This window comes from Papaver somniferum, chromosome 5, assembly GCF_003573695.1.
Source record: "Papaver somniferum cultivar HN1 chromosome 5, ASM357369v1, whole genome shotgun sequence".
NCBI lineage: Eukaryota > Viridiplantae > Streptophyta > Magnoliopsida > Ranunculales > Papaveraceae > Papaver > Papaver somniferum.
The window spans coordinates 193,401,096-193,428,077 of NC_039362.1; the positions used below are offsets into that span (position 1 = coordinate 193,401,096).

Here is a 26,982-nt window from a genome sequence, read left to right on the forward strand (position 1 = left end):
AATAGGATGGATGTAAATCCTTAATGAGTCTATGATTAGTAAAAGGTGTATCGCAGAAACACCTTCGAGACTTACCTATATGAGTATGGAAATAAGGCCGTTTCCTAAGAGAAGAAGACCGTTCTCTAAAGAAGACTCATGAACAAGGATATAAGCACATGGCCATTAACGTGCTTGGCTACAGAACACATGATTTTATGAAATCAATATGTGTGGAGACTCCGGTTTTATCATAAGGGGTACTTGGTTCAAGACTGGTTTCACCATAGAACCTCGATAAGGCTTTGAGTTTCTTACACTAAGTGAAGGTTCAAATCCAAAAGATACCTATCATTTATGTGTTGATTTCAACGATGATGCTTAGTCTCAATTGTGCTTGAACTACGTTGGCTTGATCCCACTCGGGTACGTAGGCAGTCACTTCGGTGATGCAGTCACTCTGATTTAAAAGTTTTAACTTTGTTTTATGGTTTTTGAAAATAGGGGGAGAATGTTGGAATATTTTCAACGCCGCTAACCAAAGGGGGGTCCTGGGGGGCATCGCCTGTTCGAAAATTTCGAATCCAAAAGACACCATTGATGTCTGTTGATGAAGGAACCTGACGTTTCGTGAATAGAAACCTGTTGGCGAATAAAAACCTATTCCCAACAGGTGCAAAACCCTTTATAAATAGCTTCTCCCAGTTTCGTTTAACATATAAGAAAAAATCAATCTGTTTTCTCTGTTTCAAAAAGCATCATCAGAAATCAGAAATCTCTTTGTGTGTTCTTGATTGAATCAAGGGGTACAAACCTTGAATTCAGTTTTCGTTGCAGGGCTTTCATTGTATCCTGAAGGCAATATTTCGCATACCTGTTGTAATCGCCAATTGTTATTGGGAGGGTAGAAATATTTGTCTAAAAGAAATTTATACAAGCCTTGAAAGTTTTGGAGTGCAACACTTTCTTCTCTGTGTCATTCATCCTTTGTGAAACCCATTTTTTTCCAACAGAAAGCATAGGAACTTAGGATAAATCACAAATAAATCCATGTTCTATCGGATATTAACAATTCGGATGGAGCCTAATCTGATTCCGATATATTAAGGAAGAAATATCCGATCCGATATCCGATAAAACGGATAAAATCTTATAGGATGTCAAATACTCGGAAACGGATTCCGGATATCAGACATATATTGACAGGCATATGTTTCATCTCTTTTACTTCCAATGTTGTTTTAGTAAATGGTATCCCTAAAGAGACTTACTTTCCGACTAAGGGTATCAGACAATGTAACCTTTTTCACCAATCATCTTCGTTATGGGCATAGAATAGTATTCTAAATTATATCTACATGCTAAGAGTTTAAGAAACATTACTCGAGTGGAAGTTATTAAGGATCATCAGTATATTTTACATCTGTTTTCTGTTGATGACTCTTTTCTTTTTACTAATGCTAGTATTGATCAGGTTAGAAATTTACTAAATGTTTTAAAAGTGACTGGTGACTCTTCATTAACAGAATCACCAAGACAGATACACATTTAGGTACACCAAGACAGACAAACATCTAGGTACACCTCTTTTCTTTAACATAAACTTACTAACATAATCACCAAGGCAGACACACATCTAGGTACACCTCTTTTCTTTAACAGAAAAAAGCTTTAACTACCTTAATAGTTATGTCTCTAGCGTTATGCTTGTGTACCAAATGATGTTGTTTTTCTCTTCTAGGAAAAATCTTGATAGATTGAATGTTATGCAAATACATTTTTATTTTTTTGGCTGAAAAATGAAAACAACAAAGGTTTGTATCTCAAAGCTTGGTCCTTTGTTTGTACAAGCAAAGATAATGGAGGTTTGGGTATTGAAAACCCTCACAAATTCAATTTGTCCCTTTTTACTAGATTCGCTTGGACACTCATTGAAAATCCTAGTAAACTTAGGTGTAATGTTTTGAAATATAAATACACTTCCGAAAGATGGGCCCTTCAAACTATAATAAAAAAATCCAACAAATCCTGGGTTTTGACTAGTATCATAAAGGCATTGATGTTATAAAAGATTCATGATTCGGAGATAGGAAATAGGATAAATATTCGCACATGGAATAAGATGATGCTGCTAATCGTCTTAATGTAAAAAATGGGAATAACATTAACGGTGCCCAAAAGGCTTCGGATGTTATAAATACTTAAGGTGAAGGGAATTACAACTTGTTGTATAATATGTTTGATGATCAGGCGGTTCAAGAAATCAAGTTAGTAAAGCTACACAGTAGTGTAGATTGTAAAGATCATATAAAATGATTAGGTACTCAGGATGCTAATATAGTTGTTAAATATGCTTACAACTTTCTACTTAATAAAAACTACTTGACTGACAAAATAGAATGGTATTACATATGGAATCTTAAGACGATGTCTAGAGTTCAAGTATTTCTTTGGAAATCTCTTGCTGATTGCTTACCTGTAAATAAAAAATTATGAAGATTTAATCCTACTGAAGTTCATTGTTCTCTATGCAATAATTTGGTCAGTGAAAGCGTTGATCATATTTTACATAATGTGCTTTTTTAGAATCAATTTGGGGAGGAATTTTTTTTAACCAAGAGGTTCTCAATTTTATTTCTTTGAACTTTAAAGATTTGTGTCTTTTTTGGCTTAAAGATAAAAGGCACACAAACATCGAGTATTATGCTTACGCTCTTTGGTAATTTGGAAATACAGAAATATAGTTGTTTTCGGGAAAAATTTTCCTAACTCAAAAGACTTGATAACTATCTTACAAAAAGAATTACCTTGGTTTTTAAATAACATAAAACTTTAAAGAGAACAATAAAAAGCTTATTGAATGCAAATGTAGTCACCTAGGTTGTAAATTTGTTACTCAGATGCTCAGAAAAATTCACTTATATCTTCTTTGGTACAGCTTTGCTGAAAAATTCTAAAAGATATGCTTATGGTTTGGTTTTATTAAAGAATATAGGAAACATTTGAGACTTTACGGAAGGATCAGGCAAATGCTCTAGCTCGGATGAAGCAGAGTCAAAAGCTTGTAGAGAAGCAACAAGATGGGCCAGAGTAGAAAAGACGATATAATTATCCTCCGTGATAATAAAAATATTATCATAAGAGGAATATTTAGAGGGTATTATGTTCAACAGCATCACATCCATGGAGTCTAAAATATTGGATGCCGATTTCACAAAAGAATAGGTCCAACATGCCATAAGGGATTTAGGGAATGACAACAAGATGGGCCAGAGTAAAAAAGACGATATAATTTTCCTCCATGATAATAAAAATATTATGATAAAAGGAAGATTTAGAAGGTATTATGTTAACAATAATCACATCTGAAAAAGCGGGGGTCTAACATCCACACCCAATATTTCGTTTCGGCAATCTGTATGCACAAACTCCAGTATACTTTCAAGAAAATCAACTAGACAGTCAGACTCAATCTTTAGAAAAGTATATCAAGAGTTGTATCACTGTTTCTTAAAGTAATCAGCAAATCAAACAGTTAGAAATCCGTGAACATGATTAATATAAGAAACAACTTGGACGGTATCAAAAACCAATATCCAAGTGTCAACTAATTCAATCAACAACCTAAAGGCCGGATTCACGAACTGATTGAACTTACGCACAACCTGTGATATTTCAATATAGAAAATGTAATGCGGAAAATAAATAACACAAACAATTTTGTTGAGGAAACCTCAAATGCAAAAAAAAAAAAGGGGACCTAGTACATCTTTGACCACGACATTGTATTAAGCCGCTATAGACACTAGCCTACTACAAGTTAACTTCGGACTGGAATGTAGTTTACCCTAACCAATCTCACACTAATAAAGGTACAGTTGCGCTCCTTACGTCTCTGAATCTCAGCAGGACTCTACACACTTGATTCCCTTAGCTGGTCATACCCATAACTAAGAGTTGCTACGAACCAAAGTCGAAGACTTGATAAAAAAATCTGTCTCACACAGAATAATCTATTGAAATGGATAAATTTGTCTTCCATAGATATACCTACGAGTTTTCTTCCGTCTTTTGATAAATTAAGGTGCAAAGGAACGAATTGATGTAAAGGACTTATATTCTTGAAGAACATCCTAGAAATATCAATCATCTCACAATAATCTTAACCATATGGAAGCGGAACAAGATATTGTGGAATGACAAACGATGAGACGAAGATGTTTGTGACTACTTTTAATCTTACCTATCGGATATAAATCTCGAGCAAATCTTAGAGAAGATAGTACTCAATACAATAAAACAAAGTAAGATCAGAACAAGTAACTACAGAGAAAACAATGGGGTATGGATTCACAATCCCAATGAAGTCTTCAAGTCATAAACCTATTAGGGTTTTAGCAAAAACCTAGGTTAAAGGAGAATCGACTCTAGTCGCAACTAGTATCACACAGGAGGTGTGGGGACTAAGTTTTCCAGTTGCTAGAGTTCTCCCTTATATATTCTTCAAATCAGGTTTTGCAATCAATATTACCTTGGTAACAAAGCATTCAATATTCACCGTTAGATGAAAACATGATTAAATTCAAGCTAATATCGTTCAACTGTTAGATTGACTTAGCTTGTTACACACAAATGAAATGTAGCTTCATTTAGATATAGGTAAAAGTACCCAAACGTGTACACCTAGTTGGCTCAACAATAGTTAACCGAAGTTATCCATATGAACACTTTCATATCAACCTTATTCATCTTAATCACAACTAGTTCAAATGGCTCAAATGAAACTAGTTATAGAGTTGTTCAATTTTTTATATTGTCATAAAAGTATACAAGACACAATTGAAGCAAAATCGGTTTTGATTCACTAGAACCAATTCATGAACATTATAGCCACGGTTTGCAAAAGATTGCATTCCTTATTATATAAATGTATTTTTTCATGACATAACCGATTTTAGACCCACTCAAGTATGCAATTAGGTACGCATACCTAAGTAGCCGTACTTGGTCTGTGTTCGCCAGTATGCAAACGGGTACGCATACTGTCGTACATGACCAAACTCAATTGAAACCAGTACGCGTACGGGTACGCATACTATAGTTCCCGAACTTCAACTGTTGAATCAGTACGCATACGGGTATGCATACTTAGATTCCCGGACTTGGAATACACATATGCAAGTACGCATATTGTGCAATATCCAATCATGGTTAATCGTTATAAACTCCCATTTCAATCATTGAAACATTCTTAGAAGGAGGGAACAGCTGTCTCACACAAAATATTAGCTTCAAAGCCATTTTCAAATGATCAAATGATCAGTACGAAACTTTCCGATTCTACATCAAATGACTCTCTCACACAAATCATATAAGATGTTACCAGGTGATTTTCACATGATCATCTTTTGACTTTCTTCAAGAATATAAGATAAACTTGGTTAAAGCGAAATCTTACCAACATATATTTCTATAAATATGTAAGCGACTTAAACTCAGCTCGAAATATCAAATGTGTATAAATTAAAGTCTATATAGCTATAGGATACTTTTGTCTCAATAGGAGATAGAGTAGAAATAGACTTCTGAGTGATAGATGAGTTTAATTATCCACATACCTTTTGTTGATGAAGTTCCACAAGCTTCTCTTAGTACTTCTTTGTTTTCAATCGATGAACTTCGTGAAGTCCGAGACATAGATATAAGTAGACTAAAAATCAAGACATACAGTTTTGACAACTAAACTTGACAAACAAGCTTGAGATGGAAACTCTTGCGAGTTTGACCGATCAGTTCTCTAACAATCTCCCTATTTGTCAATTTTAGTAACAAAACTATCAATACATATGGATTATAAAATAAATAAACTTTGTAGCTTCTTATCCAAATGCTTGATCTCCTTGGTTCTTCAACATTACTTGAAATCTTCGTCACTTCCAAGTACTCCAGTGATTATGAATGTTTTCAACTCAACATCATAGTTGTTAAAGATCCATATCCATAACAATGAGAAAACATTTTCTCTCAATCATTGTTTACAGTGTCATAGTATTATTACACAATATCAAAGTTCAATTTTATCACAACTTTGACAACAATACTATGGTGATATGTATCACTCCCCCATAGTCAATACTTCATCTCACAATTAGAACCACTCCCCCTTACATAATGATCCGTAAACTATATGTATTTGTAGTGTAAACTACATAATAATTCTCCCCCCTTTTGTCAATATAAATTGGCAAAGGTACGAATACTAGCGGGATCATAATGAAGTTCTCATAGAGATACTTCATGACTAAAAGAGAACATATCAACTTTGTTCTGATGATTTCATATAGTCGAAACTTAGTGTATTCATCAAGGAGTTTATAAAGATACAAGATAACTCCTACAATATTCCACAGCCACACTCCCCACAAAGATTTAGAAATTAAGAACAAGTTCAATTAAGAACTCTACCCCATAATATGTTATTCCCGAGAGAGCAACAAGAGCGACCTTACTTTAACAATAGAAAAAGGATTTCTTTGGACATTAACAAATAACATGAAGCATGAATTTGTATCCAAAAATCTCAATTAAAATAACCACAAAGGAAATTATTAATGTAATCAGAAATGCTCAACATAAGAAAACTTACAGAGCCGCACAGTTCTTTCACATAGATGTGGATCAGGGAAAGACCAATTTTGCGGAATATATAAAGATTCATTCTATTTTTCATCAATATATGCATAATGATATCATAGACTTAATCTTTGATGTTAAAAGTTCATTTTATATATCTTCCATCAATATTTGCATAAAGATATATAATAGACTTAACTTTTGAGCATATATGGGACAATCATAGTTCACGGACGTAAACACACATATCCCACAACAAGTTTTGCAATATATGAAACCAATAATGAATAATTCTGCAAAAATCATCTTCCAAATACCATAGAATTTAAATAAATAAATCTAAAAACATTCCAAGATGAAAACGTAGGCAATAGCTGTGTGTAATCACAATAATTGTTATTCCAAACCCTAGTTATACTTCTTAAAACACAAGAAAAAATTCTCATAAGAAGTTTCCTATACAATAATTAAAAAAACTCTTAAAAACAAAACCGATCACAAGCTAAAATCAAAGTTCATGTTCGGAAGCTTCACGTGTTTCAAGACCTTGGAGATTGTGATTGACAGCATTAACCACCTCTTCGGAGAAGATATCCTCATTGAGAAAATCCTTAACATGTGTCTTCATGAGAACAAGGTCATAATTAACCTTTTTCAACTCAGTTCGCAACACATCAAGAACTTTCATAATATCAACGAGCTGCAGTTTTGCTTTCTCAAAGTATTTGATGAAATCATGAACCACTTCAGCAGAGACAATCTCAGCCTTTTAAACATCTTGATGAGTATATGCATAATATCATGATACACCAAAATTTAGTTCGTCGGCTTCAACAATGGTTCTTTTCTTCTTTACGTCGAAACCGAAATATATAGCATTATCAAAAAAAATCTTCTGGCAAATCCCATGAACAAGGAGGAGAAGACATTCTTGATAAGAGAAAACATAGAGTGAGATAACTCAACAGGAAAGGTATGTAAACGGTTTCAGGGAAAATTTAGGATTTCCATAGTTGGTTCGTGAAAAGTAACACGGGTGCCTGAACGAACACAACCTTGACCCATAAACGGAAAACACTAAGACAACTGAAAAAATCAAACCACGAAAATTGTTTGTAAGGGACACTTTTTCTAAGTGAATACATTCACAATTCTTTGCTCAATAAATTTTATGTTCTCACAAGAGAAAAATTTAGAGAACAAGAGTAGCCTCAAAATAAATATTTCGTTAAAAACCAACAAGAACAAAAACAAAAAAAATACTTATAAAAAAAAATTTGCACATGGTAATCCTGCTAAAAATGATAATAAAATAGCATGACTGATCAGAGAACATTTTTCCATCAAGTATACCTTATCACATCTCACTCAACCAGGATTTTTTGTGAGTGAGATTTCAATCTTACGATTACTTAGCACAAGTATGAGATTTATGCTCATCAAATGAAGGTTGTTCTTGGTTGAACCTCTTTTTCCTAATCTTTGGAGGAAAACCTTTTTGATGCGAAAAGTTATCATAAAACTTACTATCATCAAAATACGATGCATAGTATGGATTCTTACCTGAAGGTTTTTTACCAGGGGAATTTGAAAGCCTGTTGATGAGTTATTTGTAACTTTCAATTATCAAATTTAGGTTGTCTTTCACACCTCCATTTTTGCATCCTTCTTCTGGTACCTTTTTCACATAAAGAATAATATCATCTCCCTTTTCAATCGAAGGAGATCCTTGATCTCTTCTTGGGAGATTTGTGTTAAGATTACAAGATCGAGCATTCGAGGAACAAACCGAACTGACTTTCATGTTAAGATTCCCGGGGTGCGTACTAAAACCAATTGGTTTAGACATATGAATGTCAGTTACACCTTTGATAATTAAATCTAAGGTGTGTTAAAGTCAAACAATAGAAATTGTCATTCAACCTAGATTTGCTCTTTTGTTCAACACGACCTTTTGAATCACAAAAGAGACACACTTTATGATCACCTAAGTGATTAGAGTGAACAGACTTAATATCATAGTTAGGGGATTTCTTCCTTCCGTGAGATGTAGAGATTTCTTGATTAGAGGAAGATACAAGAACATCTTTTCCAATAGGAAGTGATTGCGATTTTTCTTATGGAACTGAATTTTTTACAGTTGAGTCGGAATCGGTTGTATAGTGGACTCTTCGGAACATCCTTGAATAGAGCGTTTACTCAAAATACGTTCAATTTTCAAGGCATCCACTTTAAGTTTTGCCTCGAGCTAGGTTCGTGAAGAACAAACTAAGGAGTTTTCCTCTTGAAGAACCTTTAATTGAGATTCACGATCATTTACCATACTAATGAGCACATTGACTTTGTGTTTCAATTGATTGATTTCATCTGCCTGGATTCTAACAAGTTTTAGAATCACTGCACTCTCTTTGGTTGCCTCCCTTCGTTGGAATACAATGTTCATCTATATTTGAGATTGACAAATCATTCTCTTTAATAGATTTCATTGAAACAAAACTTTTGTTTTTGGTGATGTGTTTATAAGAGATAGCACAACTGATCATAGTGTCAGATTTCTACATACACAAACTTATGAGGTCTTAAATGTGTTTTCCTTCTCTTATGGATAAACTCTAATATACTTTCAAGAGAATCAACTAGACAGTCAAACTCAATCTTTATAAAAGTATATCCAAAATTTGTATCTTTGTTTCTTAAAGTATCAACAAATCAAACAGATAGGAATACGTGAGCCTGGTTAATATAAGAAACAACTTCGACGGTAATAAAAACCAATATCCAAGTGTCAACCAATTCAATCAACAACCCAAAGGCTGGATTCACGAACTGATTGAACTTACGCACAACCTGTGATATTTCAATTATATAGAAAATAAATAACACAGACACCAGAATTTTGTTAACGAGGAAATCGCAAATGCAGAAAAACTCTGGGACCTAGTCCACCTTTGAACACCACATTGTATTAAGTCGCTACAGACAATAGCTTACTACAAGTTAACTTCGGACTGGAATGTAGTATATTCCTAACCAATCTCACACTGAACAAGGTATAGTTGCGCTCCTTACGTATCTGAATCTCAACATGACTCTACGCACTTGATTCCCTTAGATGATCTCACCCACAACTAGGAGTTGATACGACCCAAAGTCAAAGACTTGATAAACAAATATGTATCACACAGAAAAGTCTATTGAAATAGATAAATCAGTCTCCCACAGAAATACCCACGAGTTTTGTACTGCCTTTTGATAAATCAAGGTGCACAGGAACCAATTGATATACCAGACTTATATTCCCGGAGAACATCCTAGAAATACCAATCACCTCACAATAATCTTAACTGTAGCGCCCCCTAAGCTAGCAGCTGACTAATCCAAGAGATTAACTAAATAAAGAGGCACTAAGAATCTAAAACATATACTTAAGCATTCAATTAAGAAATTGATACAAAACTTAACCCAAAACTAACGCGCTCTGGAACATATATATACAAGAAGTCCTATCAAATGATACATATACAATATTCATTTGGTTTACAGACACAATATGTAACATAATAAACATAGCAGAAGTTAATCAACTAGCGAACTCAACCCGTGAAGCTTTTGCTGCGCAACTCTGATCTATCACTGAAACTGAAAGTGGGAATGGGTGAGCACATCATCCCTAAAAAGAGTGCCCAGTAGGAATAACATTTAACTTTCAAGTAATCATGGCAAGATTTGGAAAACAATAATGTTTTCCCAAACATTAAAAAGTGACCCAGTCACTGAAATAAACAAACATGTATATGAAAAAACTCTTTCTTCAAACAATGTATAATATTTGTGCTAACTACACTCATTATCTATTGATATCACCAAGACCATGATGACCCACTCCAAGCAATAAAAGCTGAATTCATGTAGATATAAATGTGAAGGAGCGTATCCTATATACCACAAGTGGAAATTCGTATTTCCCATAACAATTAATATGACAAACAAACATTACAAGTCCTTTCCAAACCATGGAAAGATTAACAAAATCAACAGAAGTATAGTAAAGCAATTTAAACAAAGCATGGAATGCATACTAGACAATGCATGAGTTTGTTAAGCATAAACTTTTGTAAAATCAACAATAATGGTCACAAAAGAGTCAAATGTATTCCCACCTATTTTGATGACAAGCCACGCCTACCTCGAGATCCACGATCCACTGGTTCATCCTTTGAATCGATCGTTGTTAATACAAACTAACTGTTAATCACACAAGAAGTCAAAGAATCTAGCCAAAGTGGCTCACACAAGAATCATACAATTCTATGTAATGGTTCTAAGCCCATTATGGTATCTCATTCTCTATCTTTAACATAACTAAGAGTTTACTAATCCAATTAGGATGATTCTATAGTCCGTAGCTAAGTCTTGTGAATATCTACAACTTTGTAGAGGAAGGCAAAGGCTAATTTGGACCACAAGAGGTCCAAAACATCTAATTATGAATACATGATACTAAGCCCAAGTTCACCAAGTAATCCCATTAACTAAAGTCCAATCCATCTGAGTCAACTAACAGTCACTAACGGTCAAACTGACGGTCACAGGTCAACTAACAGTCAACATCTAATGTCAGGTCAAAGTCAACAGTCTACTGGTCTGGTCACTGAGTCAAACTGATTCAACTCAGGTTAACATAACAATATCAATTCATTTCAACTAGAAACCTTACATTCTTAACTTCCATTTTAACATAACAATATCAATTCATTCATTCTTAAATTAACTTTAAATTCATTTTAAAAATGCAAACTAAGTTTACCTGCAAATGCAGCTTTAAGCTTTTTATAGCAATTACTATCTACAACTCTATAATCACAATTCTCCATGAACTGCAACTTCAGGTTCACAACTAAACTAACTTAATCACTAGTCTTCCCAAACTGCAAGACAATTTCTCCAACTGAATTACCACTATCTACATCTTTATTAATTCATTCTTCTTATACCAGTTCTTTCATCATCCAAATTACAGAACTTGCACCACTACACACAATTTAAACTGCAGCTGCAACTTCAATAAAACAACAACAGCAACTTCAGTTACAACCTCTCCTCTTCCAACACCATATCACCCTTCAACTGTTATCTCTTTCAGATTCATCCACAACAACAAATTCGACATCAACTTAAGCAGTAAGCATAACTCATTCATAAAACCAACAACCACCTGCAACTACTTCTAATTGTTTCACTTACACAATTTCCCTTCCCAGTTCACTATAGACAACACAGCTCCGCCAACATCCATCTACCAAACTCAACATAACCACCAAGACCAACTTATCGGACAACCATAACTTGCAACTCCCACTCAACCATTGTTCTGTATCCAATAGTTACAGGCCTACACCACCAATTACAGTTCTAACTCCAAGACATTTCAACTCAAACAGTCTTGCACAACATATCTCAGCTCATAATAACTCTGCACTTCAATTACCCATTCAAACAATCTCACTATCAACTTTATAAACAACCATAAGAACACAACAACACTACCACCATTGCTCATTCATGGCTCACTCCAGTAGCATCTCATCAGTTCCATTTAAGACTCCACATTAACATCTCATTCATCACAACCAATTCAACTTCGTGTAGCCAACATAATTACAATTTCTAAAACTCAATTCCTGTTTTATTCTTACCAATAGCTACAGATGTACTATTATGGAACTCAAGTTCATCTGCAAGAACAGTTCATCTCCAATTTTAAACACAATCCATTCTATACTCATAAAATTATCAATTGCAAATACCCATCAATGAACTGAACAACTTACTAATTTAACTCAGAGAAATGATTACCCCAAAGTAATTCATCTCAGATACGCAAATTGAAATCGAACTCTTCTTCATACCTGACTTGATTCAACAATTCATCTTAAGACAACAACCATCTACCAGTCCAGTTCAACCCAAAACCCAATCATATCCATCAGTTCTCAACTGAACCCTAATTCATCTCAAACCCATCTCCAAGAAAAATTCATAACTTCAATTAAACTTCAACCACCGCATCTTCATTTACCAGTAGATCTGTTCTTCATCTTCCAAGTCTTCAAACCATTAATCAAAACCTCAAACCCTAACTCTCAAATCTTAACTTCAATTCTTCGCATCGAACACCCAATTAACACAACCAACTTCATCTTCATGACCTGTTCCTAAAACCCATCCTTAATTCCATCTTCGAACTCATCTCCGAATCAAACTCAGAAACCCTAATATCTTCTCATTTATTTCTTCTTCATAATTCAAAATAACACCACCTTCTTCCTCAAGGTACACGGAACCTCAAATCCTTCTTTGTCTACACAGTATAGCAATTGATTCTCCCGAAATCGAATCTCAGTTTCATCTCTCGGTTTCACTAGCAGAAGAAAAGGAAATAAGAAGGAAGAAGAAGAAAGCATAATGAAAAAGAAGAAAGAAAGAATAACGAGTTAATCTTCTCGATCGGATAAGGTCGGCCAAGATTGATAAAGGCACCCGAACTGATAAGGGCAGCCAGGCGGTTAAGATATAAATGACGATTCTACCCTTCGTACTTATCTGAAGATATCTTCTTTGTCTGATATCCGAATGACACGTTCGAGTAGTCCATTGCGTGTAACTTTTTGAGATTAATTCAGCGGTACTAGTTTCGTATCTAGATCTTTGTTAGTTTAATTTCTATTAATTAACGTTCGTGTTAAACTAACAGAGTCATTAGTGGCTAAAACGTCTCTTGACTAGTCTAATGGCGTTGACGAGATTAAGGGTCCTTACATTAACCATATGGAAACGGAACATGATATTGTGGACGATGAGACGAATATGTGTGTGACTACTTTTAATCTTACCAATCGGAGATAAATCTCGAGCAAATCTTAGAGAAGATAGTTCTCAATACGATAGAACAAAGTAAGATCAGAACACGCAACTACAGAGAAAATAGTTAGGTCTGGCTTCACAATCCCAATGAAGTCTTCAAGTCGTTAACCTATTAGGGTTTTAGGAAAAACCTAGGTTAAAAGAGAATCGACTCTAACCTCAACTAGTATCACAAAGGAGGTGCATTTTAGAGCATTGATCGGTTGAACCCACCAAGCGTTGGTATGTCAAGTTTGGTTGTCATATTTTAGTGAATAAAAAATCATGTTAAGAGTCGCTTGATTATGTACTAGAGTCAACTTCGTATAGGCTAGCTTGAAAGTATTAGGATATGAGACATTACAAGTATTGCGAAGTCTTAAAGATGTGAAGAAACAAGGAGATACAACGACAACAATCATCCTTCGACTCGAGGTTAGTGATATTTGACTTGAACTGTTTCATTCCCTAACGTATCTTTCAAGTCGTGCATATTGAAAACAAAACTATGAAGCATATTTGAACTCTAGATAGACATAGTATTAAGGAATATAATACGAGGTTTATTGCTTACCATTAAACTTTGTAGATAAGACATCGCCATAATCATTTTAATGTTATTGTGATTATGTATGGGTATGAGGTGAGGATTTCATCCTAGGGAACAATGTTTTACATGTGTTCTAAGGAAGTAAGTTCATAAACTTGTTTGTGAACCGAAAAGGAAATTGCCAGGCGTTATTGGATTTGTTATTCATTGCATATCTTATGAACAACCAATATGTGTGATTGAGTATAATCGTTCATGACTTGTTTGTGTTCTTGGTAGAACTATTCACAAAGGCCTGACTTATATATTGGTATGACTTTTATTAGTGAAACCGATCTTAAGTAATCACCTGAGATGGTATGATCGGGTTTGTGATTTTATATCTGACCAAATATGGGAAAGGGTAACCGGTCCTAGTAAGAGGTGCAGTACATCACAAAGGGTAACCGATCCTTGTATGGGGTGTATCAAGGTTTATAGCAGAAAGGGGAACCGATCCTATAAACATGTGCAACACGTTTTTAGGCAAAGGGGAACCGATCATATGGACATGTGCAACACCTATAAGTTAGATACCATATATATGTGGGGAACCGATCCTAGTACCTAGTCAACTGAATTTTGGAAAGCTAGTGTGACTATGCACAGTACTCACATGGAAGGTAGAACCGAAACTTATTTTGGTGGAACCGTTAAACCCATGATTGTGATTGAATGTTATTTGATCAATCGCATAGTTCTTGAAAGTCAGATGAACCAATTCTAAACTTGTTCGTAAGTGTGGAAAATCAGTTTCAAGGTTGTAAGTGTGAAAGAGAACTTACAAAGTAAGGATGTCGACATACTTTGAACACGTGTTGTGAATGTTTATTTCTTTAATTGTTCAAAGTTATTCCTCAATAGCTAAGGGAAGAGAATCCCAGGATCGAAACATAAGTAAGTTAAGAATCTTTTAATTAAGGTTATTAATTTCATTTTGTAGGAAAATACAAGAATTAGTAATTTGCAAATACTAATTAGATTTTCCAAGAGATTTCGATCATTATTTTTGGACAGAGCATTTCCAGGAATTATGAAAACCGAATTTGTGTTTTAATGAATATCTTGAGAATATTTTCGGTTTTGGAAATTCCTTGGTGTCTAAACTTCCTTACCTATAAATACTTGAAATTTACCTTTCTAGCAAACTAATCCTTCTGTTTGAGGGTGAAAACAGTTTCTGCTGGTTTCGGTAATTTCGTGTGTTGTGGGTGAGAAACGAGTCTAAAACCTAACAATGTACTGCAAGGGAGTACTTTAGATTCGAGAGATCAATCTGTACAAATCTGGCCTAAACCAAGAAATGGCAGTTCCAGATTATCTTCGGTCACAAAGTGAAGAAGAAGGGTTGGTTTTGGGGAGGGAAGCGAAGAGAGTGTTGAGACCATAATAGTTGATTCTGGAAGAGTAGTTGTTTTGACTTGTATCATAAAGAGTAAGCTGACAGATGGGAAAGCTAACATGTGATTTATGAGTGTTGTATGTTCCTGACCAAACTTGTTGTTCGGTGGAAATAGGTGAGACCTATTTACTAACCGCCTCATTCTTATGACACTTTCTTGTAACGGGCGTAATGTACGCCGCACGCTGAAAACCGCCAAACTAATACCCTAATGAGCATCCCCCAGTTTGTGACATGTGTTGATGTCTCGAGTGTTTTCGTGGAAAACATGTAGCATGTTGCTGTTGTTTGTCAAGTTGAGCTTGGGAGACTTGCAGGCTCGGTGGTGACCCTCGATGGTCGAGATTTTGCATCTTGAGAGGAAGGGTAGTCGTTGATTATTGCAACCCTTCGTTTGGTAACCTGCGGCATGAAAGCATGTCCAGCATGGCTTTGACAAAGTTAGGTGTGGCCAAGCTAGGATTTTGGCATAGTTTCGGCGCGGCCAAAAACTAGGGTTTTGGCATAGTTTGGGCGCGACCAAAATTAGGGCTTAGCGTTGGGACAAAGGCTTCCACACGTTGGTTGGTAATCTTGGACGTCTAAGATTTGCATCTTAGATGGAAGAGTGGTCGTTGATTGTTGCAACCCTTCGTTTTGGAAGCCAGAGGCGTGAAGGAAAGGCAGGCATGGTTTTGGCACAGCGGCACGGCTGGCATGGTTGGCATGCCTTGGCGCGGAGATGTGGCTGGCACAGCATGCCATTGCAACATGCGGCATGGTTTTCATGCCTTGGGGCGGAGATGTGGCTGGCACGACATTCCATTTGCACATGCGGGATGGTTGGCATGCCTTGGCGCGGAGATGTGGATGGCACGGCATGTCATTGCCACATGCGGCATGGTTGGCATGTCTTGGCGCGGAGAGGTTGTACGGCATGACATTGTCACATGCGGCATGCCTTGACACGTAGGTGTTGCACGACATGCCATTGGCACATGAGGCATGGTTGGCATGCCTTGGCGTTGAAAGGTTGCATGGCATGCCATTGGTAGTGTGGTGTGGCTGGCATGGTTGGCATGCCTTGGCGCGGAGATGTGGCTGGCACGCCATGCCATTGGCAAATGTGGTGCGGCTGGCATGGTTGTACGGCATCCCATTGGCACATGAGGCATTCCTTGACACGGAGGTGTTGCACGGCATGCCATTGGCACATGCGGCATGGTTGGTATGCCTTGGCGTGGAAAGTTTGCACGGCATGCTATTGGCACGTGTGGTGTGGCTGGCATGGTTGGCATGCCTTGGCGCGGAGATATGGATGGCACGGCATGCCATTGGCACATGTGGTGCGGCTGGCATGGTTGGCTTGCCTCGGCGCAGAGATGTGGCTGGCACGACATGCCATTGGACAATGTGGTGCGGCTGGCATGGTTGGCATGCCCTGGTACGGAGATGTGAATGGCACGTCATGCCATTGGCACATGTGGTGCGGCTGGCATGGTTGGAATGCTTTGGCGCGGAGATGTGGCTGGCATGGCATGCCATTGGCACATGTGGTGCGACTGGCATGGTTGGCATGCCTTGGCGCGGAGATGTGGCTGGCACGGCATGCCATTGGCACATGTGGTGCGTCTGGCATGGTTGGCATGCCTTGGCGCGGAGATGTGGCTGGCACGGCATGCCATTGTCACATGTGGTGCGGCTGGCATGGTTGGCATGCCTTGGCGCGGAGATGTGGTTGCACGGCATGCCATTGGCACATGTGGTGCGGCTGGCATGTCTTGGCGCGGAGATGTGGTTGGCACGGCATGCCATTGGTACATGTGGTGCGGCTGGCATGGTTGGCATGCCTTGGCGCGAAGATGTGGATGGCACGGCATGCCATTGGCACATGTGGTGCGGCTGGCATGGTTGGCATGCCTTGGCGCGGAGATGTGGCTGGCACAGTATTCCATTGGCACATGTGGTGCGGATGGCATGGTTTGCATGCCTTGGTGCGGAGATGTGGCTGGCACGGCATGCCATTGGCACATGTGGTGTGGCTGGCATGGTTGGCATGCCTTGGCGCGGAGATGTGGCTGGCATGGCATGCCATTGGCACATGTGGTGCAGCTGGCATGGTTGGCATGCCTTGGCGCGAAGATGTGGCTGACACGGCATGTCATTGGCACATGTGGTGCGGCTGGCATGTCTTGGCGCGGAGATGTGGTTGGCACGGCATGCCATTGGCACATGTGGTGCGGCTGGCATGGTTGGCATGCCTTGGCGCGGAGATGTGGCTGGCACGGCATGCCATTGGCACATACGGTGTGGGAATTATGGTTTGGCCTATCGAAACCCTAATTAGCATTAAAAAAGGTACCTTGGTAATTTTCTCGCAGACATATTAAAGGGTTCAATAAATGCTCTTGATGGAGACATTATTACTCAAGTTCTGTGACGTCACTGTCTAACTAGGGTTTTACGATTTTAACCCTAAACTAAAAACTACCATCAACATTAAGTCCCCTGCTTAGCTCGGAACAGGGGCATTGTTGTGAGGTAAGCATAAGATGGTGACAGACAAGGACAGATTGAAACGTAAATAATGCAATATGGTCAGTAAGATTTGTCTAACTTTTCGGGAAGTAAGGAGAATATGTGACCCTCGTATTTTGCGGTTTTGCGTAAATTATGCTCGTGGTACTGCAGGTTAGGCTAGAACGGAGCCGCTAGTGTAGATTTGGTGTGAAGGGAAGCTTCTATCATTGGTCGGCTTGGGATTAGCCGTCAGCATTGGTCGGCTTGGATTTGGAGTCGTTAGCATTGGATCGGCTTGGAATGGGAGCCGCAGGTATCGTGCGGCTTGGAAATGAGCCGCAGGCGCTATATTAGCTCGGACGTGGCTTGGACTTGGACGTTCACTTGGTGTGGCTATAGCTTGGACTTCGTACGGTGCTGGCTTGGACTTGGCACGGCAATGGCATTGGCTCGGACTTGGCACGGCCATGGCGTTGGCTTGGAAATGGTGCGGACTCTTGGAACGATGAGGCAAGGCATGGCGTGGACTGTTTGCACGGTGAGGCAAGGCATGGCGCGGACTGTTTGCACGGTGGTGGCTTTCCTTCGTGGGCCCGATTTCCTCTTTTCCTTACTTAACTCTAATTGAAAGTCTTTTCCTTATTCAAACTCCAAAGTGTCACGCCTATAAAGGGGTCGGCCTCTCCCTTTTATTTCACACGGTAGAAATAAAGTGAACAAGTGTATTCCAGGTATGTCTTCCAGCGTTTTCTCTTCAATTTGTTTTTCTTGTTTTCTTGTGTTGGTGCAAACGTTAGCCATAGGTATGCCTTCCATAAATCCGTAGAAAATATTGTTCCTCCGTACCGGTGTAAACCCTAACCGCAGGTATGCTTCTCATAAACTTGTAATAATTTTTAGCGTGAAGACCGCAGTAGCGTTAATCACTTCAATTATTACGCAATAGTAGGTATGCATAGGCAGAAGACTTTCACCGATTCCTTTTTCCATGAAAACCTAGTTGTTTAGGGTTTCCTCTTTCTTGGCGTGGCCATGTGCATAGTTTCCGCGATGGAGCATGCCTTCTTGGTCGGGTGCGTACTTTCCGCTGCAAGGTATGGCTTTGCAAGGGGTGTGATTTTCGTGGCTACGTAGGGTTCGCTAGTCTCCATTTCTTCGGTAATGCGTGTTATGACTTGTTATTTAAAACAAAGTTGGTTCGCACCTGAAATGGATTCTTCATTACCGACAAAATAGATTTCGTGCACCTTGTACTAACTTCTCTTCATTTTGTTTTCAGTGTAGTTACTTGATAGCGAAAGCAGCGTAAGAAATTTTGTTAGGATGTCACCTGAGGAAATACCTGCCGTACCAAAGGACGTTGGAAACTCCAAGCCAAACGTGGATGATGAATTCTTCACGATATTTTCTGCCAGGAGAAATTATCCCAAGTATGTGACGATTTTTCTGACCGGTTCTGAGAGTGAAGGAGGGGCTCGGTCGGTTCCGCTAGGGACGTAATACGGTTTTGCCTTCAGAGGAGAGAGTATTCCGCTTCTCCTGTTGACTTTAAAATCTCCGTGAGTCCATTGCGTTCCTTTGAAAAATGGATTCAATTCATGATAAGTCAAGACTGCGTAAGAGCTAGCTTGACCAAGGCGCAAATCATTGATGCTGTCGCGGCTTCTACAACACTTCAAATTAGGAAAGATATCCCGAGTTTGGTTACTTTCATCTTCAGATGGTGTCCAAATACTCACACGGCCATATGCAGGTAGGGTGAAATGACTATCTCCTTAGAAAGTGTGGCTGTTCTGCTGAATCTTCCCATAAAAGGAAACCTCAATATCAAGTTGTCAAAAGATGAAGAAGAAACGCGCGCCGCTCTGGTTGTGAAGTCGAAAGGGTTCGTTCGGAAGTAAAACGAGACAAGGTGTTTCTATAACTGGTGGGTGTCTCAATGGTTTCCTGATGAGCTGGAACCGGATCAAAAGAATATTACGCTTCATGTCGCGGCATTCTTGGTTCTTTGGCTATCCAGAGATATTTTCGATGATGGCTCTGGTAAGAAGGAGATAAGGCCAGAACTTATCAAGTTTTACATAAAATTAGCGAAAGGCGTCATTCTCCCCATTGGCGGCTTGTTTCTCGATTCTCTGTACACACACTTGGATCATCTGGTTGCGGACATGCGCGCTTCAAATGGTTACATGAAAGTGGACTCGTATGTTCATGTCGCTTTCCTCCAGGAATGGTTATGAGAGCATTTCTAGAGATACGCTCTTAAACCGTTGGCTTCACTTCCCGAGTCTTGTGGTGGTTCGAGGATACTTCTCTGGTCGAATAGGTACCCAAGAGCAGGTTCAAACCTGGTTGATTTCCTCGACAATTCGTACGCGGTCAACTTTCATCTGTGGGCCCCGGTGTGTACATCCATAGTTCAGGTTAACACTTTTGCTTCCGCTCCAAACATGTCTTTGCTCTCTGATGAAAGGAATATGGGTGTTGGAGAGGTTATATTCATGCAAAGTTGTACGCCTGGTTATATACCGTCTTTCTTTTGAGGCTCGCGTCAGGAAGTCTCTTACAATATTGATCGGTCAGCTCGGCATATGAGTTTCGACCAAGGGGTCCCTCTTGTTCGTCAGCCGGTAAAGGAGTTCCTTCGACTACCTCCAAGTATAACGCGCAGAGTGAGTTCCTTGTCCTCTAGAAATTTGTGAAAGCTGTAGTGGAGAATACCTGTGGTAAGCCTACTCCTGCAATTTTGGAGAAGAATCCGTTGCTGAGGGATCCTTATTCAACTAAACAAAAGTCGCCTAGTCCGGATACGGGAATTCCCCAAGCGAGGGAGCGGTGATCAAAGAATCGTGCAGGTGGCTTTCGGTCAATTTCGGCCGATCCGTCGGCCCTCGTGACTTTCAATTCTTCCAACATTCCGGGAGGCATTACCTTCTCGCTGGCTTAACTGAATTGTGTAAATCTTCGTTTCATTTTTGAATATCTGTTTTGGTGCTTTGTTCAGGGTCTCGGCAGTGTGAACGCCTTCGCTGAACTTGCACGTCGTCAGAAGGCGGCGTCTCTTGAGGCAGAGGGTGGTAATGATTAACTTGCACGTCGTCTGAAGGTGGCACTTCTTGAGGAAGGGGGTGGAAATGTTGAACCTTCCCATGGTGAAGAGGAGTCCTAAAAGGAGGAAATCTCTGAATCTCGTGATGACGAGAATAGCTCTTCCGATAGCAGTGCTGAGTCTTCTTCTGAAAGCGGATCAGTGAGTCTTCTGCGCATCTTTCTTTCTTCCTATTTTTTTTTAAAAGTGTCTAACTCGTGACATTACAGGAAGGATACGCTTCTGGAGATGTCCCTGAAGTGGAGTCTCGTGGAGATACAGTTCTACCCCTAACCGCGGCAGCCACATCTGGCAATATGGAAATGGAGGTTGATCAAGATGAAAGTGTTGTTGCGACTCAAATAACGGAGAGAATTCTCGTGTCTGCAGGCGCAATTGTAGTTGGGAATCCCTTGTTGGTCACTGGTTCAGTTGCTTGCGGCACTTTTGCTCCTCCATACTTGGTTCTTTATCCTGATCATGTGTTGATCGGGGGCTTCATCGTGCCAGCCAAATATGAAAATCTATATGCCAATATATGGGAAAAGTACGGACACATCTCCGCAACCAAAAAGGTCACTAGTCAGTTTGCGCTAGCCAAACGTGTTGAGAAAGTTTTATCTTTGATTGATGATATGTGCAAAGTGACTCGCTGCACCTTTTTCGAGGACGTGATTACAAGTTGGAAGTTTCATCGTGATATTTGCGTAGACCATGAATTCAACATCTCCTGGTTTGTTGAAGGCTTTGCTGAGATTGAAAAGTTGAAAGCCATACCAGTCGAAGGCCCTTCCACGGATGAAATCACACGGCAGGATACGAAAATCGAAAGGTTGTCCAGGAAGCTGAATCTGAAAAGGGCGGATCTCGAAAGCGCGAGGGAGGCTTTCTCCAATAAGAGCAAGCCGTTACTGGATAGTTTTCCTTGAATGCACTCCTGTCTTCTGAACTTCTTTATTTAGGTTTTTTTTTTTGAAAGGCAGATGAAACGCCTGGTTTATGGTTTTGGTTTTGGTTTGAATTGATAGATAACTGTTATGTATGAGGGTTTTGGATTATTCTTTTTGAATGAATTGTTTTAGAATAATTTTGTTTTGATTACGATTGCAAGTGACGCAAACATCTCAGGAAAACCATGGAACCGTGAGTATTGCATGTCGGTAGAGAGCATGGGATGAAACGTAACATGGCTATCGGTTTTATCATTCCCGTGAAAGCTTGAAGTAGTAAACCATGTATTTTTTCTAGGCAAGACTTACTCGGTTTTTTCGGATATCTTGACGAAAAATGAATCTTCCGGGTGTAAGTCCGAGTTTTGTGGGAAGCACCGCCGCGATTTTGGAAAGTCCCCAGTCGTCCCTGAGTCACCTGATAACCGAGTCGTCGACCCCTGGGCGTATCGTTTGCTCCTACCATGTTGGAAGTCCTCAGTCACCTCTTTTCGTGTTTTGACTGGTAACTGAGTCGTCGTTCCCTGGGCGGATCGCTTGCTTCTACCATCTTGGAAGTCCCCCGTCACCTCTTGTCGTGTTATGACTGGTAACTGAGTCACCTGGTAACTGAGTCTCCGATCCCTGAGAGGATCGTTTGCTTATACCACCATGATGTCTGGGTTGAAGTATGAGATTGGGAGTTGGAAATCGATATTGTAACCGAGAGATTAATCTCCCACTGTGGTCGCCAATTGTTTGAGGGTGAAAATAGTTTCTTCTGGTTTCGGTAATTTCGTGTGTTGTGGGTGAGAAACGATTCTAAACCCTAAACAATGTACTGCAAGGGGGTACTCTAGATTCGAGAGATCAATCTGTACAAATCCGGCATAAACCAAGAAATGGTCGTTCCAGACTTGCTTCGTTCACAAAGTGAAGGAGAAAGGTTGGTTTTGGGGAGGGAAGCGAAGAGACTGTTGAGACCAGAATAGTTGATTCTGGAAGAGTAGTTGATTTGTGATTTTTATCGGAAAGTGGGAAGCTAAGAGATGGGAAATCTAGCAAACGTTTTCTGAGTGTTGTATGCTCTTGAACATAACTTGTTGTTCGGTGGAAATAGGTAATGCCTATTTATACAAGTCGCAACGAAACGTACCCTGGTCTCGTAAGAATTGGAAACGGTTTGAGTAAATGGAAGGAAACAGTAATGGGTAACGCCTGGAATTGATGTTTCCATAATGAAGAAAACGTTTCACCATTACTCCTTATATTTACTAACCGCCTCATTCTTATGACACTTTCTTGTGACGGGCGTAATGTATGTTGCACGTTGTAAACCGCCAAACCAATACCCTAATGAGCATCCCCCAGTTTGTGATATGTGTTGATGTCTCGAGTGTTTTCATGGAAAACATGTAGCATGTTGCTGTTGTTTGGCAAGTTGAGGTTGGGAGACTTGCCGGCTCGGTGGTGACCCTCGACGGTCGAGATTTTGCATCTTGAGAGGAAAGGTAGCCGTTGATTATTGCAACCCTTCGTTTGGTATCCAGCGGCATGAAAGCATGGCCGTCATGGCTTTGACATAGTTAGGTGTGGCCAAGCTAGGATTTTGGCATAGTTTAGGCGCGGCCAAAAACTAGGGTTTTGACATAGTTTGGGCACGACCAAAATTAGGGCTTGGCGTTGGGCCAAAGGCTTCCACGCGTTGGCTGGTGACCTTAGACGTCTAAGATCTGCATCTTAGATGGAAGAGTGGACGTTGATTGTTGCAACCCTTCGTTTTGGCAGCCAGCGGCGTGAAGGAAAGGATGGCATGGTTTTGGCACAGTGGCGCGGCTGGCATGGTTGGCATGCCTTGGCGCGGAGATGTGGCTGGCACGACATGCCATTGGCACATGCGATATAGTTGGTATGACTTGGCGCGTAGAGGTTGTACGGCATGCCATTGGCACATGCGGCATGCCTTGACGCGGAGGTGTTGCTCGGCATGCCATTGGCACATGCGGCATGGTTGGCATGCCTTGGCGTGGAAAGGTTGCACGGAATGACATTGGCACGTGTGGTGTGGCTGGCATGGTTGGCATGCCTTGGTGTGGAGATGTGGCTGGCACGGCATGCCATTGGCACATGTGGTGCAGCTGGCATGGTTGTACGGCATGCCATTGGCACATGCGGCATGCCTAAACGCGGAGGTGTTGCACGACATGCCATTGGCACATGCGGAATGGTTGGCATGCCTTGGCGTGGAAAGGTTGCACGGCATGCTATTGGCACGTGTGGTGTGGTTGACATTGTTGGCATGCTATTGGCACGTGTGGTGTGGTTGACATTGTTGGCATGCCTTGGTGCGGAGATGTGGCTGGCACGGTATGCCATTGGCACATGTGGTGCGGCTGGCATGGTTGGCATGCCTTTGCGCGGAGATGTGGTTGGCACGGCATGCCATTGGCACATGTGGTGCGGCTGGCATGGTTGGCATGCCTTGGCGCGGAGATGTGGATGGCACGGCATGCCATTGGCACATACGGTATGGGAATTAGGGTTTGGCCTATCGAAACCCTAATTAACATTAAAAAAGGTACCCTGGTAATTTTTCGCAGACATATTAAAGGGTTCAATAAATGCGCTAGGTGGAGACATTATTACTCAAGTTCTGTGACGTCACAGTCTGACTAGGGTTTTACGATTTTAACCCTAAACTGAAAACCACCATCAATACCTTCGTAACAACAAGCTTCCTCTCTTTGTTGTGTTTTTACTGGTGTAGCCTCCTATTCGGAGAGGAGAGTAACCTAATTAGTTTAAAGTCTTCTTTGGTATTGAGAAGCTCTAGCGTGTACCGTTGGTGGGAAACTAGATAATTGCGGTTTATATTTTGTTTTCATTGATTTGATTGACTAACGGTGGTTGAAATCTGATTGCACCTAGTTTGTTTATGCTTGAGAATCTTCTCTTCTGATATAAGATTCACTCAAACTAGTTCAGAGTGTCGACAAGGATCTTTAAACTGTTGTTAGTTCTAAAGACGATCTTGTGATAATCCATTATTAACAGACTCCATTCTGTGCGCGATTGATCACAATAGATTCAAGTGATTGTGTGCAAGTTATTATTGAACGATTACTTCGGTAATTGAACAAGATAGATCTAAGGTCCTGACGAAGGAGTTTATGTTAAGATAAACAGAAGAGCCTTTGTCCGACTCATATCACTTGGTTGAAGAGAGTTGATACCAAACAGATTTGTTGTTCCTTTACTGTTTGGAATACGAACCAAAATAATTTTTCCAAGTACGTGACTTATTTATAAGTTGGAGGCGTGGGAATACAGACGGAACTAGGTGAACTATAGGTTTAGTTGCTTGGTCTCAACTGTACGAAGTTAGGTGTAATTTTGTGTAGCGGCTTAATCCTGAGAGTATTCAATTCTGGACAAGGTCCCGGGGTTTTTCTGCATTTGTGGTTTCCTCGTTAAAAAAATCTTGTTGTGTCATTTACTTTATATTTCCGCATTATAATTGTTTTATTATAATTAAAGTAAATCACACAAACGTTAATTCCTATGTATTTGATAAGTGAATCCTATTGTGTTTGGTTAAGTCCGAACCTTTTTATCAATTAACATACTTCGTTGTTGTATTGTCTCGATCTCGTATCCATAGACGATCACACGAAGTGTGAACCTATTAGTTGTATTATCTCGACTTAGTCCATAGACAATCACTTTCGGAGAAAGGACTTATAGGTAGGAAAAGTTTTAGCTTGAGGTATATTTGGGTACCCTCGCCTTTTCAGTGCGGTATTAGGTTTCCCAGTTGCTAGAGTTATCCCTTATATAGTCTTCAAATCATGCTTTGCAATCAATATTACCTTGGTAACAAAGCATTCAATATTCACCGTTAGATGAAAATCTGATTAAATTCAAGCTAATATCTTTCAACTGTTAGATTGACTTAGCTTGTTATGCACAAATGAAATGTACCTTCATTTAGATATGGGTAACCGTACCTAAACGTGTACACCTAATTGGCTCAACAATAGTTAACAGAAGTTATCCATATACACTTTCATATCAAGGGTGATATAATGAACACTGTGCATGAGTTTTGCACCATAGGTACCATTAATTTTAATCATATATAATTCTACTTTTATTATTATTGTCCCTAAAAAGGACCATATTGAGATTATAAAAGATTGTAGACCTATTTGTTTACTCGCTAGTGTATCTCAGATCATTGCAAAAGTCATAGCTACAACACTGAAGTTGGTTATGGATAAGCTTATATCTAAGGTACAATGTGCTTATATTGAAGGTGGGCAAATTATTGATGGTACCTTGATTGCTAATGAGATAGTAGATTCTACACTCAGGTCCGAGAGTGCTGGAGTTGTTTGCAAAATTGATCTTGAAAATACCTTTGATAGAATTAACTGGAGATACCTTGAACTTGTGTTGAACCAAATGGGTTTCGTCGGAAAATTGTGTAATTGGTTGAGATTCCATTATTCTACTTCTTCCTTTTCGGTGCTCATAAATGGATCTTCTTTAGGTTACTTCAATAGCTCAAGGGGTGTCAGACAAGGTTGTCCAATCTCTCATCTTCTGTTTAATACTGCGATGAAAGGTTTCTCAAGATTCATGGATAGGGATGCTAATCAAGGATTATTCAGTGGTTTCTCAGTTTCCCCTACAAGTATCACTGTTAATCACCTTCATTATGCAGATGATACTCTTTTTTCATAGACAATAAAAAGTAGGAATTACATAACTTGTTTTCTACCTTACATTTTTTTGAGTTCATAGCTGGTTTGAAGATAAACACTTCAAAAACAAGACTCATTCTTGTTGGAGAGGTGCCAGAGTTATCCATTTGGCAGAAGAATTTGGTTGCGCAAAGGATTGCCTACCCTTTCTCTTTATGTTTTTAGTTTTAGTTTTCTTTTCTCCTTATTTCATT

General features: G+C 39.4%; 1 long non-coding RNA gene across 1 annotated transcript; it reads right to left on the reverse strand.

The window, feature by feature from the left end:
* Positions 1 to 10,021: 10,021 nt before the first annotated feature.
* On the reverse strand, positions 10,022 to 13,057 carry LOC113284147. The gene is made up of 3 exons (XR_003327944.1): positions 11,420 to 13,057; positions 10,773 to 10,857; positions 10,022 to 10,251 (listed from the first exon to the last, which is right to left on the reverse strand). It is a non-coding gene; the product is annotated as an uncharacterized LOC113284147 (long non-coding RNA).
* Positions 13,058 to 26,982: the final 13,925 nt, after the last annotated feature.